This window comes from Phyllopteryx taeniolatus, chromosome 10 (genome assembly GCF_024500385.1).
Source record: "Phyllopteryx taeniolatus isolate TA_2022b chromosome 10, UOR_Ptae_1.2, whole genome shotgun sequence".
Lineage (NCBI taxonomy): Eukaryota > Metazoa > Chordata > Actinopteri > Syngnathiformes > Syngnathidae > Phyllopteryx > Phyllopteryx taeniolatus.
The window spans coordinates 10972567-10994589 of record NC_084511.1 but is presented as its reverse complement, the minus strand read 5'-3'; the positions used below and the strand labels follow the sequence as shown (position 1 = coordinate 10994589).

General features: G+C 41.7%; 1 protein-coding gene across 10 annotated transcripts in view; it reads right to left on the bottom strand.

Annotated features, from left to right (window-relative positions):
- The window catches only part of diaph2 (diaphanous-related formin 2), a 563702-nt gene that overhangs the window by 39745 nt on the left and 501934 nt on the right, over nt 1-22023 (bottom strand). The window lies entirely within an intron of this gene.

Here is a 22023-nt window from a genome sequence, read left to right as displayed (position 1 = left end):
GGTTGGCCTTCCAACCCCATCTCTCCTAGCAGGGATAACGAAGAAGGCTGAATTCTTATTTGGACTGACGGAGATGGCCGTTTAATTTCTGTTTAAAGGCCATGAGCCCAGAACGTGTATGACTCAGAAACAACTGTTCTTAACACACGGGCAATGTTTGAATTCCCCAAATTTAGTGTGATTTTGGACAAAAACTAATAGAAATGGGGGGAAAATAAACACAATTTAGAGGTACAGTAAATTATGAGTAATTGACACCCTCACAAAATGTTTATAATTGCCTACATTAATAGTTTAAATCCTACCGAAAACTATGATCCCAAAACTCTTGAATATAAATTCCATATCATCTCAGGACTTTACCTTTACACAATAAATGGCTTCCAGATGCCACCATTCAGCCAAGCAAAAAAAATAAAATAGAGATTTGGCAAAGAATCTCCGTAACCTCTGCTAGCAGCCCAGGCTAGACTTGCAAAAACAACATACAAAGATCTTTTCTCAGTTAAGCTGTATCACTGCAACATACTTCCTTGACACCAAATACTTTCCTATTCGTCAGGGCTTTGGAGCCATCTTGTGGCATCTTAGAGTGTTGCAAAGGAGCACAAAAACCGAGAATGGCTGAGGTTTTCGGCAAATAGTGAAGGACAGGTTCCACGGGGGAAAAAATGCAAAAAGGTGAATTTGTGAATAGCACAAACAGTTCCCTGTACAACGTAAAATGATAAGATTATACATAACAGCTTTTAACTTTGGGTAAAATTCTGTGCGTTCGAATTGTATGTTTGCCATGATTGTGATTAGAGAGGAACAGTCGCAACTTTTTTTTGCCTGAATTTATTCTAAAGAATTTAGTGGTATATATTTTTTTTATACAAAAGTAATAGCAACTCAAGGCACGGTGGGCGACTGGTTAGAGCATCTGCCTCACAGTTCTGAGGACCGGGGGTTCTGAGGACCGGGGGTTCAATCCCCGGCCCCGCCTGTGTGGAGTTTGCATGTTCTCCCCGTGCCTGCGTGGGTTTTCTCCGGGTACTGTGGTTTCCTCCCACATCCCAAAAACATGCATGGTAGGTTGATTGACAACTCTAAATTGCCCGTAGGTGGGAATGTGAGTGCGAATGGTTGTTTGTTTGTATGTGCCCTGCAATTGGCTGGCAACCAGTTCAGGGTGTACCCCGCCTCCTGCCCGATGATAGCTGGGATAGGCCTAGTGAGGAGAAGCGGCTTGGAAAATGGATGGATGGATGGTTAATAGCAATTCATGAAAAAAATGGGTGTTGGTTGAAAAAGTTTCATCAACTAAAATACGGCGTATTCATGGAAAGATGTAGCCTTTTCACCATAGTATGTCCGCCATGTTTGTGGAGTGTGTTGCATAGAAACATGCATACTACTACGGAATTATATTACTCATTTGTTTGTGGTGTGGATCTGTAATGGTAATATTATCATTAACATTATTTATATTATAAATAACTAATAATGACTTGACTCAGACAAAGTTGGTCTTTGCTTGAATTAAATTTGGATAATTTCACATGACGACACACAAAAAAAATGCATACAATTAGTGGAACCTTTTGAGCTGACTTAAAATAATAAATTTTTAGCCTCTCCCAGCTATCTTCAGCCGAGAGGCGGGGGTACACCCTGAACTGGTCGCCAGCCAATCGCAGGGCACATATAAGAAAACAACCATTCGCACCTATTGCAAATTTAGAGTCTTCAATTAACCTAGCACGCATGTTTTTGGGATGTGGGAGGAAACCGGAGTACCCGGAGAAAACCCACGCAGACACGCGGAGAACATCCAAACTTCACACAGGCGGGGCTGGGATTTGAACCTCGGTCCTCAGAACTGTGAGGCAGGTGTGCTCACCAGTTCTTCAGCGTGCCGCCGAAATAAATTTTTTACTTTAATGAAAATGTAATGCTTTTAACATTTGGTAAAGCAATGCATTTTCAGGTAGAACGGTAACCGAGTGATTGATGTGTCAGCCTCCAATTCTTTATATTTTTTTTTCTGTTCAGTGTTCAAATGTTGGCCACGGCCGTCCTGTGGGGAGTTTCTACTTTTGCCTCCCAGATTCCAAAAACCTGCATGTTACTGTAGGTTCATTGAGGATGTCCATGGTTGTGAACGTGAGTATGAATAGTTGCTTGTCTATATGTTTCCTGCGATTCCCTGACGAGCAATACAGCGTGTACCCAGCATCTGGACCAGTCAACTGGGACAGGCTTCAGCTCACAGGTGACCCTAACGAGAACAAGCAGTAAAGAAAATGGAAGCATGTATTTTGCGTGGTTTTGCAAAAGTAAACACACGTGGAAAATGGACAAATTGTTTTAGCTTCCTTCTTTTTCTTTGTTTAATTTCAGTGTATAACCTTTCACAAGGTTTCTACAATGGGTTTTTTTGTACTTTGTTAATAATTACATGCGCTAAAATGTTGCTACCTCTTCAGTATTAAAAACCTTGGAGATGGAAATTTTAAACTCTTGAAGAGATCAAATCTACTTCTAATATTTATTGTGGGGAATAGTAATTAATTTTCCATTTGTGTTTGAGTTCCAAGGATCCACTGTAGCCCCAATACACTCCAGTAATTATAATTCACGCTCAGATTTGGTTTGGTTTTGGATTGGTTCAAGTTATTTATTTATTTTTTATTTTTATTTTTTTAAATCAGAATCATCTTTATTTGCCAAGTGTGTCAAAAACATACAAGGAATCTGTCTCCGGTACTTGAAGTTAGTTATGGCCAACAAGCTGACAGAATCATCAAGCACAGTGCTACTCAAGCATGGCTGGCCATGGACGCCATTCGCTTGCCAGCCATTCTGCAGACACACCTGACTGGACACAAGCAGGAAGTCCCTGGAGATTACTTCCTGTTATTATTAAGCGAGGCACCATGGTGAAAGTGCCATCTGAGGGGTGCCAGCAATCTCATACTGAGCGCTGTTCAATGGCACTCATTTCTTCTATCATGTCCGGTAATGAGCAGAGAGTGATGGCTCCACACACACTAATACACAGAGCAGAAGCACTTCTTGTTTGTGCTGCGTCTCCCAACATGCAGATGGTGGACAGGAGGAAATTAGTAATTTAGGCACGCATGGAAAAACAACACTGCCACTCCTCAACACAGTCACCATGATGTCCACAGGTGGAGCATGAATTAGTAAAATGCACAAAAAGGAGGATGGACACAATGTAGGCCAGGGAAGGAAGTTATGAAATGTTTATTTGCTGTGAGGAACTAGCCAAACATACACATACAGTATAAATCAACAATTGCTTTTTGTCAAATGCCTTGACAAGAAGAGACATATCTATATATATCTATATATATATATACACACACACACACACACACACACACACACACACACACACACACACACACACACACACACACACACACACACACACACACACACACACACACACACACACACACACACACACACACACACACACACACACACATATATGTGCGGCACGGTGGACGACTGGTTAGAGCGTCAGCCTCACAGTTCTGAGGACCCGGGTTCAATCCCTGGCCCCGCCTGTGTGGAGTTTGCATGTTCTCCCTGTGCCTGCCCACGGGCACTCCGGTTTCCTCCCACATCCCAAAAACATGCATGAATTGGAGACTGTAGGCATGACTGTGAGTGCGAATGGTTGTTTGTTCCTATGTGCCCTGCGATTGGCTGACAACCAGTTCAGGGTGTACCCCGCCTCCTGCCCGATGACAGCTGGGATAGGCTCCAGCACGCCCGCGACCCGTGTGAGGAGAAGCGGCTCAGAAAATGGATGGATGGATGGATATATATATATACACAGTGGGGCAAGTTCTCTCACTGAAAAAGATGAGAAAGAGAGAAAAAGATGAGGCCTGTAATTTTCATCATAGGTACACCTCATCTATGAAAGAGAAAATGAGAAAGAAAATCCAGACAATCATATTTTTCATCAGATTTTTAAAGAATTTATGAGCAAATTAGGGTGGAAAATAAGTATTTGGTCTCCTACAAACAAGCAAGATTTCTGGCTCTCACAGACCTGTAGCTTCTTCTTTAAGAGGCTCCTCTGTCCTCCACTCGTTACCTGTATTAATGGCACCTGTTTGAACTCCTTTATCAGTATAAAAGACACCTGTCCACAACCTCAAACAGTCACACTCCAAACGCCACTATGGCCAAGAACAAAGAGCCGTCAAAGGACACCAGAAACAAAATTGTAGACCTGCACCAGGCTGGGAAGACTGAATCTGCAAAAGGTAAGCAGCTTGGTTTGAAGAAATCAACTGAGGGAGCAATTATTAGAAAATGGAAGAGATACAAGAACACTGATAATCTCCCTCGATCTGGGGCTCCACACAAGATCTCACCCGGTGGGGTCAAAATGACCACAAGAGCACTGAGCAAAAATCCCAGAACCACACGGGGGGACCTAGTGAATGACCTGCAGAGAGCTGGGACCAAAGTAACAAAGGCTACCATCAGTAACACACTACGTCATTAGGGACTCAAATCCTGCAGTGCCAGACATGTCCCCCTGCTTAAGCCAGTACATGTCCAGGCCAGTCTGAAGTTTGCTAGAGAGAATTTGGATGATCCAGAAGAGGATTGGGAGAATGTCATATGGTCAGGTGAAACCAAAATAGAACCTTTTGGTAAAAACTCAACTTGTTGTGTTTGGAGGAGAAAGAATGCTGAGTTGCATCCAAAGAACACCATACCTACTGTGAAGCATGGGGTGGAAACATCATGCTTTGGGGCTGTTTTTCTGCAAAGGGGACAGGACGACTGATCCGTGTAAAGGAAAGAATGAATGGGGCCTTGTATCGTGAGATTTTGAGTGAAAACCTCCTTTCATCAGCAAGGGTATTGAAGATGAAACGTGGCTGGGTCTTTCAGCATGACAATGATCCCAAACACACCACCCGGGCAACGAAGGAGTGGTTTTGTAAGAAGCATTTCAAGGTCCTGGAGTGCTCGAGCCAGTCTCCAGATCTCAACCCCATTGAAAATCTTTGGAGGGAGTTGAAAGTCTGTGTTGCCCAGCGACAGCCCCAAAACATCACTGCTCTAGAGGAGATCTGCATGGAGGAATGGGCCAAAATACCAACAACAGTGTGTGAAAACCTTGTGAAGACTTACAGAAAACATTTCACCTCTGTCATTGCCAACAAAGGGTATATAACAAAGTATGAACTTTTGCTATTGACCAAATACTTATTTTCCACCATAATTTCTAAATAAATAAATTCTTTAAAAATCAGACAATGTGATTTTCTGGATTTATTGTTCTCATTTTGTCTCTCATAGGTGAGGTATACCTATGATGAAAATTACAGGCCTGTCTCATCTTTTTAAGTGGGAGAACTTGCACAATTGGTGGCTGACTAAATACTCCCCCCCCCCACTGTATTGGATATGTTCCCTTGGAAATGTACTGTGCATGTAAATACAGTCAAAAACTGAATTGGGAGCTCAGATGTGCAGTGTAAATCCATCCATAGTGTATCTCATGCACACACAGCAGACATACTCTCTCCCTGCATTGCTTTGAGGAAACGGCGCACATTGTGTTGCGAGCACACGAGCGTATCCTTGTGTGTATATCATGATGATCCCTGCCACAAGGGAGAAGCTCTGAATAAGACAAGGGTAATAGAAGGAGGAGAGGATGCCAAGATTACTAAACAGGCATGACAAAGGCCTTAAGCCGGCACAGTCAACCCACAAAACTCTCAGGCCGCCTTTTTGAGAGCCTCCAGTGAGTCGTCATTTCATGTTACGGTGGACGATAGATAAGCGTCTGCCGATTCACCCGATCCATCACACTGATTTTTTTTTTTTTTGCTCCTGTCATCTATGGCTAATTGCGCAAAGTTACATCATGATAAAACTTTCATCTGCAAGAGAAGAGCTGCCACTCGTCCATTAAATGCTTTGAGCGGGGAATACCTAGTGGGATTACCCCTTTGTGGTCATCATAAACAGGAAGACTTTGGGAAAGGATTATGCTGCGTTGGTTTAAACATTATCTGAAAAGCATCCGCCTCTGGGCTTCGAACATCACACTCAAATTTAAGGCCACGACAAGGAAACTCCTGCGGACAGTGGAATTGGAATTGGGGTAAATCTACCTAATGTTGTGTTACCTTGATTTAGGAGTGCTGAAACATACACATTTTCCAGTTATGAGCAGTTACTTGGTCATTTTCCCCCCCCTTTGTATTGCAAGCAAGATTCAAAGAGACCAATAGTGGCCGATGCACTTTAGTGGGACAAACAGTCAAACTCACACATATAAAATGAATACACTGGCAAGGAGCATTGAAAAGATACTAACACTAAACTCATGGGGTGGAAAATGGCTAACTGGTGATTGAGTCAGAGTTCCTGATGTCACTCGCTAGACCACACCCATTTAAAGCACAAAACACACAAATACTGTACTAAAATGTGTTCGCGTATGTTTATTACTTTACATTTTGAATTATGTTTTATTACTTTACATTTTTAATTATGTTTTATTATGTTTTTACATTAAAGAAATACAATAAAATGCTATTATTCTTTATCAAATCTATAAAAAGTAATTTTTTGGGGGGTATGGAATGGAGAAAATGGCATTTAGTGAGAACAAATAATTTGATATGTGAGTAAATTGATCTTGTTCTTGGAAAGTATTAAACTCATAAAATGTCCATGAATGCCTATACTACTTTTAAATGATGGCAAAATAAAGTGATTGTGGAGCAGAACAGCATATCTGTCTTGTTTGTATAACATGTTGAGGGGCAAGACAGGATACATGTGCCATCTTGTCTGAAAATACGTATGAATATGTATTCTGGTCAGAGCAGAATTTTTTGGGGGTACATTTTCTTAATAAATCCATATGAAAAGACACTGAAAGCAGACCTTCAGACAGGCATATAAGTGTCGCAGAAATAATGTGCCACTTTCTGATAAACAAACGGACAAGATTTCTCTGTCACTTCCTTCTGACTTTCTGACTCCCTCTTCCTCGCTCTGCACTTCCTCCTTTGATGAGGGGAAACAACATAAATTTGATTAAATCTAACGCCCTGAAACGTCGTATTTTGGCTTTGCTGTCAAAAGAGAAAGCATCTCCAGCAACAGCAAGAGCGGTAACCTTCGATCAACTCTTTTCATCTCCCTCGCACCGTTCCTCCTCCCCTTTCCCCCTCCCCAAGCGCCAGAGTAATGGAACTCCCTACACGGAGACAAGATATGGTGTATAAATGGGATGCAGGATGAGAGGAGCCATTTATTTCTGGCGAACGTTATGGCCTGGGCATCGCAAAACTACAAGTTGCGGCAAACATAGCTCCTGATTTGGCGGGAAGAGTAATCACTCCCAACAAGTATCGGGGGATGGAAAATAGTTTAACTGGAGAAAAAGGTGGTGGCCTGTGGAGGAAAGGGGAAAAAATATAAATATAAATATATATATATATATATATATATATATATATATATATATATATATATTTCACCATATTTGTTGGCTTGTGTCAAGTATTTTTCTAATCTGAATATTTTGTTTGCTGACTGGCCAGGATACATACTGTACATTCTGTAGTGAGTGGTTAGGTATCCATTTTGGATGCCCACCAAAATATGGTTCCTTGCCCAAAATAGAATTTCACTTTGTTGTCGCTCTCAATCCATCAAATCTTCTATATGAGTGAATTTTCTTTTCATACTAAACTCATAAATTAAACATTTGCATACGTGCAAGTGCTGTGATTCAATACACGGCTCAAAAGTCAGGTGAAATTAGCTTCAGAGCGTGCTCTCTATAATAGTGCTGTTGAGCGAGTATGTCTGTGGGGGCTCATTGGAGAAAAAGGCTGCATTTATGCACATTATGTCTGGCCCGTCGCAAAAAAAGGAAGGGCAGATTTGCCCTGACGTGACATTTTTTGAGTGGCAGTTCACAGCCTAGTTTTTGATAATAGCAGCCTGGAACTTAAATGGAATCCAGGGGAGGAAAGTTGAGAGATGCCGTTGTCGAGGGGGTGTTTGTATGCGGGGTGGAGGATTTATAATGGCTGCATTCACTAACTGGGTCAGTCGGCAGTATTGCCAGGCAAGCACATCACGATACCCACTGAGATAGAGTGGTGATAGAGACATGAAGAGATTAACCACATCCCAGTGCTGTCAAAAGTGATTGCATGTGTTATGGTCACCGTGCGCTCTGCTTATCACCGTTTATCTTAACACACTGTCAGCTAAACCCTGCTTGCCCCTCGCATTCTTGTACACGAAGCATAAAAGTGGGAACGTGTATGCCAAACATCAATACTGAGGGGTTTTGTGTTTGTGTCCACTTCGAGTTAAATTCTTGTTGTTAGGGTTTTTATTGCTTTTGGTGCCCGCCGGGTGGGGTTTTCGAATCAGGAGAGGCCAGCATTTTGGAGTAAACACTGGAAATAATGTCAGTAACAAGGGTGATTTAGAAGAGGAAAACTACACAGTGGGAAAAAACAAGGCAAAACACAGGGCACCGAGTGTGTACATATCAAAGGGAGAGTGGGTGAATTTCAGTATCTTGCCTCAGCATGTTTATGCAGGCCAGTCTTACCTCTGCCATGCCACCGGAATGCATCAAGCATAAGGATTGCAAGCCCCCACACTCGTACATCCTCTGGCATTTTAACACTCCCTTCATATTTCAGCAACACAAACTGTGGCAGGAACCACTTACAATCCACAAGAATGTGTTACAGTTAGTGTAAGTAAGTGTATTTTTTTGTGTGTTCTAGATAAAAAGAAAAAAAAAATCTTTGGAGATACATGGTTTTGACAAAACTACAATACGGTATATTTCAGTGTTGTTTTATATAGATCTAATAGCAACGTAATAACATACTTGATGAAATTTCAGACACGAGAATGGTAGAAATGAAAATTCAAGTAGAGAGCAAAATGTGGAAAAAGCAATGAACAGATCCTCGCTCACCTTTTTTCATGGCAAATGCTCAAAATGATCATCAAACTAGATGGCATTGGCAAAATGACTTTGCAGTTTAGTGTCGCTCTGCTGACTAGAAAACCTGCCTCCGATTGGGGCTCTTTTGGGTAAATTCGATTTAGAAAGATTTCCTCAAAGTACGAGACCTGGAATTCCGCCAATGGCTGCTTTACAGACAAAATGGTCGACCTTCTGTTAGTTTATGGGTAGATGTTTTTGTGCTTCCTTCTATGATAGACATGTCCACCCAATTTTATGTTGATCAGTCCCCTGAAATACACGTTTTCAGCAGGATACGTGCTTGCAAAAATTGGCAAGTTAACGGCATTCTAATGCCGAAAAAAAAAGGCGATTTATTCATCATAGGCCTTAAAATGCCTTAAAAGGGAATTATGTTTTTGTAGCAGAGGGATTCATTTGATTACACAAGCCTAAAGAACACAGCTGCTGCATATGTGTGAATCTAAACTACAGCCAGTGGAGGTTACCTCATTAAAATCAGTGGGCGCACACAAACACACACACACACACACATTGTTCCCAAAAAGCCACAAAGTTTTGCCTTTGTTATGCTCTTACCTCCAATGGCAGAGAATTCAAATTCTTTGTCTCCAAAAAAAGTATGAAAAATGTTTTACGGGCAGTGTGAAAAGGGCTAATCATTCTCTTTGAAGCTTTAACACGCTTCATGTTGCCATTTGGGTTAAAGAAAACAAATCCCTTAACTCTCGCTCCTTAACTGGGTAGAATCATCTGAACAATTTGCCTTGGCATTCTGGGAGGGAGTGGAGGCCCACATGGCCCAAACGAAGCATTATACGAAAACACTTTTGCAATCCATCAGTGCCCGAGGCAAAACTCCCATCCCTGACTATTCTGCTCAGAGGTGGTGTTTGAGGAGGCCGACTTCAAATTTAGTAGAAACATGAAAGAAAAAAATATCCTGAAGAAGAAATCCCAGCTCACCTCCCGTTTGACTTTATTTATTTATTTGTTTTACTGTGGAACAATTCTCAAGTATGTGTCGTATACCCTACAGATGCGACGGGGATCTAGAACATGGAGCTATTATTGTACACGTCAGCAGATCTTACAGATTCTGTTTTGTTTCTGGGCTTCGGCTATGGCCCGAACTGCAGAATGACCACGAGGCATGGATGAGGCATGGACAGAAGCACAGATGGAGCGAGGCGCCAAAGCCTGCTTTTCTCTGACCTGAGCCAGGAAGAGAGAGTCATCCATCAGGCCAAGGAACACTGGTGCCTAAGGGGGTCCCGTCACTGATCCTCTAAGACTGATTGGGCCTCTCTGGGAGGCCAGACCCCCTGACTACATTGACATCAGTGTCTGGCTTGCTCCACTGGGGCTTGAACTGCAATGTACTGAGCCAAAGCAGTGACCTGCTTCCATTTGGATGCTGTGAGGGAGCCATTTAGATCACAGATAAGATAACACGCTGGATGCGAGAGGATCTTAAGGAAAACACACATAAATCTTCACATGGAGATGGAAAATACTCATTTTTGTATTCTAATCCCTCATATACATAGCTTGATGCTCATTCTAAAGCTTGGCAATCTCTTGAGATCCAATACATGGTGATAATGCTTCATTTTGATTGATACTGTCGCAGTATTGCTGCTGTCCAAAAACAATATACCGTAATTTGTGCTGAGTAATGCACATTTGCCCCCCGAAATATTCTTCAAAAGTCGATAGAGCTTATTGTACATAGGTATAAGGAAAATGTTTCTCACATTGTATAAACGCATATAAACGTAAATACGTATATACGTTTATATACGTAAATAAATGTATATAAACAGTGTAATTTCATTCCAAAATGATATATACTATGCCATCCATCCATTTTCTGTACCGCTTATCCTCACTAGGGTCACGGGGGTGCTGGAGCCTATCCCAGTAACTGCGGGTAGGAGGCCGTGTACACCCTGAACTGGTTGCCAGTCAATCGCAGGGCAAACAAACAACCATTCACATTCCTCATACACACCTACGGACAATTTAGAGTCTTCAATTAACCTACCATGCATATTTTGGGGATGTGGGAGGAAACCGGAGTACCCGGAGAAAACCCACACACGCAGGGGGAGAACATGCAAACTCCACACAGGCAAGGCCGGGATTTGAACCCCGGTCCTCAGAACTGTGAGGCATATGTGCTAACCAGTCGTTCACCGTGCTGCTGATATATAATGTTTGTTATAACGTCATATATAATATGGTATATTTTTACTACTCACAGAGCGTGCGTTTGGAAATTCAATCTGTAGAGAGAGAGAGAGAGAGAGAGAGAGAGAGAGAGAGAGAGAGAGAGAGAGAGAGAGAGAGAGGGATAGGGAGAGAGACATAGCAAGCAAGAAAGCTAGCTGTCACGTTAGGTACATTTTGTTCTGTTGTTTCTGGCATGTCATCTTCTGTTGCGCTGAGCACTGCTATTTATATAAGTGTTTTTGAAAGCATCGCTCAGAGAGAGAGTCTCACAGAGGTAGAAGGTAATGGTCGTGTTCTGTTTGTGACTTGGTTCTACTGGCGACACGATCGTCAGCGCATGCACACAGAGCAGAACATTTCTTTGAAAAACCTAATATACGTAAGATGGTTTATACATCATGTTTTGAACATAGCTGTGTCCGAGAGACATCTTGGAAGTCCGAGCCATTTCCTTATGTAGTTGTGAGATAAGGCATCCAGTTTTGTAGCTGTTGTTGAAGTTACTTCGCTCATCTTCAATGGCCACATAACACTGTGGTAGAGTCTAGACTGGTAACACTAAACTTTATATTTGCCAGGATGGTAGCTCTGGTCGATCCTTGTAAAGCCATCTTTCAGTTAGTCTTTTATTACGGTTGCCATGTGCCTGTCTGTCCGCTCCACTGTGTACTCTTTTCCCTGCTTCTAGTTGGTTGTTCTGCAAGCACTGAGATTCTCTCTCCTGACACTTGGAAAGAGATTGAGTCCACTTGGATTGAGAGGCTGTGTGACTAGGTTGATTTTATTTTCATGCGGGCTGAAGACAGCAGTTCTTCAATTCTCTTTAAGAACCGGGCTGTACATGCTGCAGTTTGGAGTAGGGTGTTATGCGTTTTCCAAATACAGTTGAACCAAGTGGAGATCCCGTTTCTTTTTCTTGACAGTTTCGATCTGATTCCAGATCAGCGTTGCATCTTCTATACAACCTGAAAATCCCGGGACTCTTGCTTTCTGGCAGCTTGTATCTATGTAATTGCTTTGGAGCAGGAACTTGGTGACCTTCTTGGCAACCTCTGCAAAGAAAATCTTTCCTTCCACAGTGAGCAATGCGGTACTTCTGAATTGATCAATGGTAGATGACTCTTGATGTTTTGGAATCAGAGTGGCCACCACTCTCCACCACTCAACTGGTACACACTTTTTTTTCCAGATCAGCCTCATTCATTTCCAGAGTTCTTTCAACACTTGTGGGCACAGCTTGATCTTGCTTTGTGGACGTTGTACCTCACTTCTTTCAGCATACGTGGTACCATCTCAAACTCAAAGCATGGTCCAACTGGTTGAGCCACATACACAGGGGACCCAAGGGGGATATGATTTTTTTTTATCTGACTAACCCAAAACCTAATCTGCCTCCTTACATGGTCTTCCACATCTTTCTTTGCCATGACCAATGTCCCAGTCTTCTTCTCTTCTAACAAGCTTCTGGCCACCTTAAAAGGATTTTTTTTAGGAATTCTACCCGATGTTTCTCCTTCCTCTTTCGCTTCTTCCTGATGCGTTCCTGAGAGATTTTAAATGGCCATTGATTTGTTCGAATAAGGCTTTCTTTCTCTCGCTCCTCTGCCTTTTTCCAAGCCTTCCGTTAACGCTCTTTGGTCTTTCAAGAGCTGGAGGATTTTCTTTTCCCATGTACTCTTGCCTTTGGGCTTGCATTTCTTCTTTCCAGTATGTCCAAACCTGCTGAGGCATTCATCGTAGATTATTTAACTGAAAATGTTCACTCTGAATTCTGCGCTACCTTTGAGAGAACTGAGCATGTGTGCAAGGTCGTCATCCAGACTCCTCCACACCATGTTCTCTTTTGCCTTTGGGCACTTCAACTTCTCCTTCCTGCCAGGTTTCCTTTCTCCAGCTGCTGGGGCCTTTTCTGCAGCTTTGTCGTTCACCAGGGAGTTGATTTCTGGGGGCTCGGCAGCACTTTGGCACCTAACCTGGCTCTGTGCCTTTTTTGTCTCATCTGCTTCAACACTGCAAAGTTGTATCTGGTCATGCGGGAGACACTTTATCACAATATATATATATATATATATATATATATATATATGCGATTGGCTGGCAACCAGTTCAGGGTGTACCCCGCCTCCTGCCCGATGCCAGCTGGGATAGGCTCCAGCACGCCCGCGACCCTAGTGAGGAGAAGCGGCTCAGAAAATGGATGGATGGATGGATGGGCTGCAATATTACAAAGAGTGAAAAATGTAAGTGGGTCTGAATACTTTCCATACCAACTGTGTGTGTGTATATGTGTATATATACATGTATATATATATATATATATATATATATATATATATATATACATGTATATATATATATATATATATATATATATATATATATATATATATATATATATACATGTATATATATATATATATATATATATATATATATACATATATATGTATATATATGTATATATATATATATATATATATGTATATATATATATATATATATGTATATATATATATATATATATATATATATATATATATATATATATATATATATATATATATATATATATATATATATACACACCCTGCAATTGGCTGGCAACCAGTTCAGAGTGTACCCCGCCTCTCGCCCGAACACGGAGGCTCCTCAAGGATGTGTGTTGAGCCCCCTCCTCCTCACTCTGCTGACCTATGACTGCACACCGATACACAGCAGAAGACACAACTGTGGTGGGTCTCATCAGCAGCGGGGACGAGACAGACTACAGGAGAGAGGTGAGCTGTGTGGCTGGGTGGTGCACGGAAAACAATCTCTCCCTGGACATGGAGAAAACTAAGGAGATTGTTGTGGACTTCAGGAGAGTGCACTGCCAGCATGCTCCCCTGTACATCAACGGTGCTGCGTTGGAGAGGGTGCGCAGCACCAATATCCTGGGAGTGCGCGTCACTGAAGACCTCTCCTGACCTGCATCATCTCATCACTGGCCAAGAAATCTTACCAGCGTCTCTACTTCCTGTGCAAGCTAAGAAGAGCCAGAGCCCCGACCTCCACACCATGTGCTTGTTCTAGAGAGGGACCATGGAGAGCATCCTTACCAATGCATTCCTATGTGGTACGGAGCCTGCACTGCATCCTGCCACAAGAATCTCCACTGCATAGTGAGGGCAACTGAGAAGAACATTGGAACCTCTCTCCCCTCCCTGCACGACATTTCAGCACCTGCACCCTAATAGCGGGGGATGTCACCCATCCATCTCACAGCCTCTTCAGTCTGCTGCCAGCAGTGAGGAGACTGCGTAGTCTGCGGGCCAGGACCAGCTGACTTAGTTTTATTCATCAGGATGCCAGGAACCTGAACTCTACCCGCTCTGCTCCCTCTACTTCTCTTGTCCTCTGCCCACCTGAACTCTGAACCCCCACGCACATGTGCATGCACACACACGCGCACACCTCCCCACATTGCCTTCTCATTTATTAATGTCTTTATGTGCCTTCGTACTCAGACTTTGACTATATTGCACGTCTCCTAATCTTTGATATTTGCAAATTTAATTCATACTTTATATACTGTATATACCATAGTTTTATTTAGCTTCTTTATACTGATGTTTATTATTTATTAGACTTTACACCGATCTTATCGGCCTGATTGGTATCGGCCGATAATTAGCACTTAATGCTGATCAGCTTTAATGTCATAATTCGCCGATCCGATCAATGACGTAATTGACTGGCTCCGCAAAAGACATTTACTCCGCGTCGCCATCGTGTACGGTATATTTGAATCCAAAAGCTAGTTTATGTTTAGCCTTGTCACGTGTCTTTTGACGTAGTACTGTAAATATCTGAACGGCAATAAAGTTATTTTTAAAAAACGTCGGCGATGTGGGACAGACAATACGTCTGAGACAGACAACATGTAATGCGTGGATCAGACTACAAGACAAATTTGCTCTTTCACGATTGTCAATGTCAGACGACTGCAATAAAATCTTGTATTCCGATACCAGCAAGTCAATGAGGTTTCGTAATACCACAGAGGAACACATAATGTGCCATTACATTACTGGCAATCAAACAAAGTAGGCATATCGTCATTGTCCACTGTAAAGCATCTATCTCCAACTCTCAAGTTTTTTTTTTTTATTCCCTGAAACAGTACTTTTTACAGTTTGTTTTGAAATAAATAAAAACTTTAAAAAAAGGAGATACCTGATTTTCACTGAATATTCCTTATTGTGGTTGTAGTTGACAGAGCTTTGGAAATACACTGCACTGTTTTATAAATTAATATACAGTACATCAGCTGTTTTGACACAGGTAGCTAAATAAGATGAAATATCACAGGTGCCTTTTATTATGATGCAGCACCAACTACCAACACAAAACATGCTCAACATAAAGGCACATCTTAATAACTATCATATTGAATATTAGATTGATTGATTGATTAGATTAAGTGAGGGTACCTAATGAATTGCATGTTAAAGTTGTTGAAACAGTGGAACACCACTAATGAAGTGCAAAGTAAAATTTGAATTGACGACTTCATCCACGGAAGGGAGTACGAGAGGGATTGACAGGTGAGGGCATAGAGGGAGTGCTAGTTAGACAAATGAAAGCCAAGATATAGTTTGACAGACAGATGGGTGTTAAATGGCTGGTTGGGCACAGTGATAAGGTAAATCGGCTGATGGATCACCAAGCAAATGCGGGAGGAGGAAGAAAGAAAATAAAAAGAGAAGAAAAGCAAAAAGCCCGCAGACAACAAATGATAGGTTTATAAACACAGATGGATTGTGATGATACACGCGGAGGCGGGGTGAGTTCCATCGATTGTTTCTTGTTTTTTTTTTCTATTTGGGCTTAGTCGAGTGGAGATCAGATGGTTCTGCTATCAAGGCGATCTGTTTGTGATGCAGATGGCGAGATAGTGACACATCTTAATACCCGAAGCGCTTTGATGTTGTCGCCCTATCAACTTCACTGATGGCAAACACTTTACGAGAAACTACCGTATTTTCACGACCATAAGGCGCACTTAAAAGTCTTAAATTTTCTCCAAAATGGACGGGGCGCCTTATAATGTGGCGCGCCTTATGTGTGCACCGAGTACCAACATCTATAAATGTTGTGTGATGAGCGCTCCGCTTGACTTTTTTTTTTTTAAGCATTTCCTGCCGACACGCTGCTTACACAGAGGAAAAGCGGACGTGGCTGAGGACAGGGGAAGGGTGCGTTAAGTAGGACGCTAAAGCCACGCCCCCAGTATATATATATATATATATATATAGCACCGGGGTGTTTTTTTTTTTACCGCTTGACTGACTGGGAGCATTTTGGGGATGTGCATTGTGCAAAACAACAGGACCCCCGAAAATGTCACCTACGAAGAGACACGCTTACGAAGCACAGTTTAAACTGCAAGCTATCAGTTACGCGGAGGAACATGGGAATCGAGCAGCTGCGAGAGAATTCAAGATCAACGAATCCATGGTTCGCAAGTGGAGGAAGCAGGAAAACGAGCTTCGCCAAGTCAAGAAGACGAAGCTGAGTTTCCGCAGAAAAAAAAGAAAAACAAAACGCGGAAACAAGGCGAGGTGGCAGGAGTTGGAAGACCAACTCGAGCAATGGATTAATGAGCAAAGAACAGCCGGGAGAAGCGTCTCTACAGTCACCAATCGACTGAGTGCAATACCTCGGAGCTCGCCATCAATCTGGGAGGCTTGACGAAGGAACTCCAACCACTGGACATTGGTGTAAACAGGGCGTTCAAAGTGAAGTGAGTGGCGTCGGAGCCATGGATGACAGATGGCAAACACAGCTTTACTAAAACTAGGGAGGCAGCGCCGGGCAATTTACGCCACAATTAGTGAATGGATTGTGGATGCTCGGGCTCACGTGTCTGCTTGCACTGTTGTTCGAGCTTTCGCACGGCAACGAGACTGACTCGAACCTGGCGTGTTTGATTGAGAACTTGCCCAGCTGTTCATTTTGGATACAGAAGATGAGGACTTTGATGGATTTGTGGATGAGGATTGATAAAAAAGTAACGTGAGTACATTGTTAAATACTTCAATAAAGTACAACCGAACTCAGTTTTGCTCCCACTGCCTTTTTAAAAACATTCTTTTCGCGTGCATGCATGCTACCGTATGTTTTAATCTAGCGTATGTTTTACCATGCCTGCGCCCAATAATACGGTGCGCCTTATGTGTGTGTTAAATACGGAAATAGACCCCGTTACTGAGACTGCGCCTTTTACTACGGTGCGCCCTATGGTCGTGAAAATACGGTACATGGAATTTAACTTGTGTAAAAACTATACGAGTAACCAGTGGAAAGAAACTCCTACTTTTTTTTTCTTTCCCAAGATCCACCATAATCACGACAACTTAAGTTATGGGACTATTTATGTTAAATGGGACTATGTGTCATTAAAACCTGTAACTCTCTATACAAAAAGCTAAATTTGTTTCAATTGGATACAGTTTGACGATTATTTTTCATAGCATTTCAGTGTGGATAGTGTAAATTCTCACCAAAATTTAACTGTACAATCCTTCAAGAATATCACCCCATAGATCATTTTACACCATAAACAATGAGTTCCTGCAATTTATCATTGCGGAATACGGATACAGTAATCCTCCGCTACATCACGGTTCTTGCTTTGCGGTCACACTATATTGCAGATTTTTGTGTTACTCTATTTTTTATACTTTTTGAACAATATTTTTGTGTTATCCAGTGCTCTTGCTCTCTTTCAATATATTATGTGTTTGGTCCTGCCACGATAGCAAATTATTTAGGATGATATATTTTCCAAAAAACTATCACGATAAACGATAGTATTGTTGATGTTTTTTATTCCACTGATATAATGACATTAGAGACTAATAATTCAAGAACATCCTTTTGAAGAACAATCAACTTTTATTCTAAAGAACACTGAACATTGACATTGTAATGTAGAACAATAAATAAAATATCTTATATAAATAAAACAGACCCAGGCTCTCTTCACAAAAATTGCGCTTAAACAAATATTAAACATTTGGCACAGAGGTATATAGTCCTTAATTGACTAAAGAGGCCTCAAAAAAGTTCTAAAGCCTGCCAAATTTGAATGAATTTGAGAAAAAAAAAAAAAAAAGGTTTGTACTCGAAAGCTTTGGGATTTGTCACCGTTTTTAAATCAGATGTCATACATTTTAATGTCACTGCTATTCTTTATGTTTACTGATTGTATGAATGTTGTGTTATGTACTGTATGAACTGTTCTGGTGCCTCTTGGCGTTTTAAAATGAGATTTTATCAGTGAAGTTTTAAATGATGTCGCCGCAGTTGAGTGAGCCGTTTAGGTCCTTAGCTTGCTAGCTCATAGGCTAGTGACTGTAATAAACTGTCTTTTAAGATTCCCCGTTGTGTGCTTCTACGGCGCAAATGCCGTTCTGCCAGCGGCTTGCTGCGTCGTGAGCGGCCCGGCGGGTGTTACCACAACAATGAAAATGTATCGAGTCCAGAAAAAAACTTGCGTCTGCCTCTTGACTGGATAGCACCAACACAGGACTTGTACTCTTAGTGTATTCCTCCCTTGATGCCCTGTGTGTGGAAGCTCTTCACCAACACACACACACACACGCACACACACACGGCGGGTTTTAAGCCATGCGTTTACAGACGCAGCTTGAAACCCAGAACTAGCTACTACCTCTCAACTGTAAGGCAGACATGCTAACTATGAATCTACTGTGCTGGCCCTTCAAAATCCAGTTTACTGTAGCAATAATAAAGTGGCAGACAAAAAAGTACCAATTCCCATGCAAAAATGAAAGTATGTTTTGTTTACTTTTAAATAAAAGCAGTTTGTATAGAACTGTTGCACACAAAGAATCCCCAAAACACTGATAAGATACACAGTAAATAGCAGACAAAAAAATAAATAAAAAATCTGCGCCGATTCCAAATCTTGTCTGGAATCGTTAGTTGTCGATCAGTATATATGATGTACGAGGATCGATTGACTTGTCCCGACAGGTTGCACGATTAACAGATGAATTTTTGACGTGTGTTTTGTCGTGATTCCCCCCGGGACCACTTACAAAGGAGAAATTTTTCCAAGGAACCGCTCAAAACCCTCGCCCCAATTAAACATAGTGTAACTACAAAATGTACTACTAACAACTACAATGTGTACTACTCAATGAGATAGTAATTATCAGTTTTTTTTTATACATTTCAACCTAAATATTCATATTAGCACCACGTATTGCACACGTATACCACGTTGACGAATTTAAATCTGTATCCATTGTCCGTAGTTGGAATGCTGCGCTGCAAGTGAGTTGTGAGTCATGTGAGTGATGCACCGATAACAGTTTCCCTTGATAGGTCACAATCATATCAGACCTAAACTAAGGTAGTGTAGGGTAAGAGAGGTTACTAACACATCATCTGTAGGGTAAAAGTAATCAATTTCACCAGGTTCTTAGCCCAGCTCATGTTTCCTATTAGTGGATGAACAATCCAACGCTTGGTTAATTCTGCTTCATAATGACAGGTAGAGCTGACATCAAAGGACCAAAAAGCGACGTCGCTGCGAGAAATTGCTATAGTATGTTGGTTTCATTGGTTTCCTATGTTGGTATGCACCTTTTTAAACAATGTACACAACGTAAAAAAATTCTAGCAAATAACTTTTCTCTCCCCCAAGCTATGGCTTGCGGACCCAAGTGGTCCTCGGAACCCAGTCTAAGAGTCCCTGCTCTTGGGGGCATATAATGTGTGTGTGTGTGTGCGCGTATATATATATCTCATCAGCCATTATCTATCCACTGCAGGATGAAGGCCTCTTCTTCACGTTTCCAACTACTACGACATTTTGCAATTTGTTGCCAGTGTATTCTGGTGTGTTTAATGATTTCATCTATCCATCTACTTTTCGGTGTTTCCAGTGGTATCCAATTGATAGTTTCTGTGATCCTTTTGTCAGCTCTTTGGGCAACGTGGCCACCCCATTTCCATTTAAGGCTTTTTATTTTTGAATGACGTCGGTAACTCGCGTCTGCTGTCTTATCCAACTGCATCTTTTCTTGTCGCAAATGCTTACTTTCAACATTTGGCGTTTCATGTTCCTTTGGGTTACACGTAGTCTTTGTATAACTTTGGCATTCGTAGTCCAAGTTTCACGACCGTAAGTGAGGACTGGTAAAATACATTGATCAAAAACTTTTCTTTTCAAGCAAATGGGAAGATTGTTCTTTCATATAACACTAAGCCTTCCATAAGCCTGCCAGGCAAGCTTTATGTGGCGTACAACTTAAGTGCTTGTATTTCCGTCCATTGTTGGCTTAAATAGATGTAGTCGACGGCGTCTAGGACATAGAAAATGTCTGATCGGAAATGTATGAAAATCTGAAAGTGAACAAAAGCAAAATGAAGGTCATGTTCAATCGTTACTGTCCACAAAAAGATATCAAAATGGAGGATATATATATATATATATATATATATATATAATGAGAGAGAGAGAGAGAGAGGAGAGGGAGATAGAGAGATATGATATGCTGTACTCCATACATACTGCTATAGATATGATAGATCCTTTGTCATTTCTGCTTTCACAGCATTCAGTATTCACAGACATTTTTGGAGGGAATTGCAAATTCTAATCATTTATCGAGGTATGGATCAAGGTAGGTTCTGGGTGTCTTTGAATGCAGAAATTGTTAAATTAAAGAAGAATCAGCAAATTCTTTGAGCGCAACAAAATGGATGCCTTGAGAATCTGGCACCTCACTACTGTTGCTTGTTGTTTATCATGACAAAAAGGAAGACAAGGGTATTTGAAGTTTACAAGCAAATGGGCGAGTGTGTGTTGAGGTGGGGGAGATGGTTGGGGTGGGGAGGCTCTCCGGTATTTGGAAAGGTGGCTTTTCTCTTGGCGGCTGCTTGAGTGACGCAGGGGCATTGGCTGCGTCGTTCGAGGCCCTGATGAGTGCTGCGGTGCTTATAATAGAGAGGAAAAGCTCAGAAAGCGCGCCCTTTTGGAAGAGAGGCATCTCTCAGCATCTGACAGATTACAGGGCTTCGGCTGCACAATGACACCTTCACCAGGAGGATGACAAACACACAACACACACTTGATCCTCCGGAACACAAATAAGTTTGCCAGCACATGTTGAAAATTCTTCCCCAACCCGCGCACAAACAGATGCACGGGTGAAAATACACAACCACTAATCCGTTTGGTTGGGAAGACGATATCCGACAGGTGGAATCTTAGCATTCAGTTGACAGTATTAATACCAATAAAACAAGGCCAGCTATAAAAAGATGCTGCATTCCCTCCAAGAATATGTTTTAATGCGATGTAGTAGTTGCTCACTGTGCTGAAAAATATGGTGCAGGCTGCAATGCTACGAATAGTATTGGACTGCTGTCAAAAAGTGCACACCAGTTAAAGAAGATAGCGAAGCATGAGTGTTGCTTTTGAAGATTGTGCAATATATGTGTCAATCCAATGGAAAGAGATCAGTACTTGTCCCACAACTTGACATCCTTCAGCATGTGGGATTTCTAAATAAAGCCAAATGTTGAGGGAAGACGCATATACCTGACATGCCAAAAATGTAGGCTTTCAGCATTTCTCCATTTCATCCATCCATTTTCTATACTGCCTATCGTGCAGTGTTGCATGAAGCTAGACCCTCTATTGCGGCTGAGAACAGGTGAAAGACATAGTACTCCCT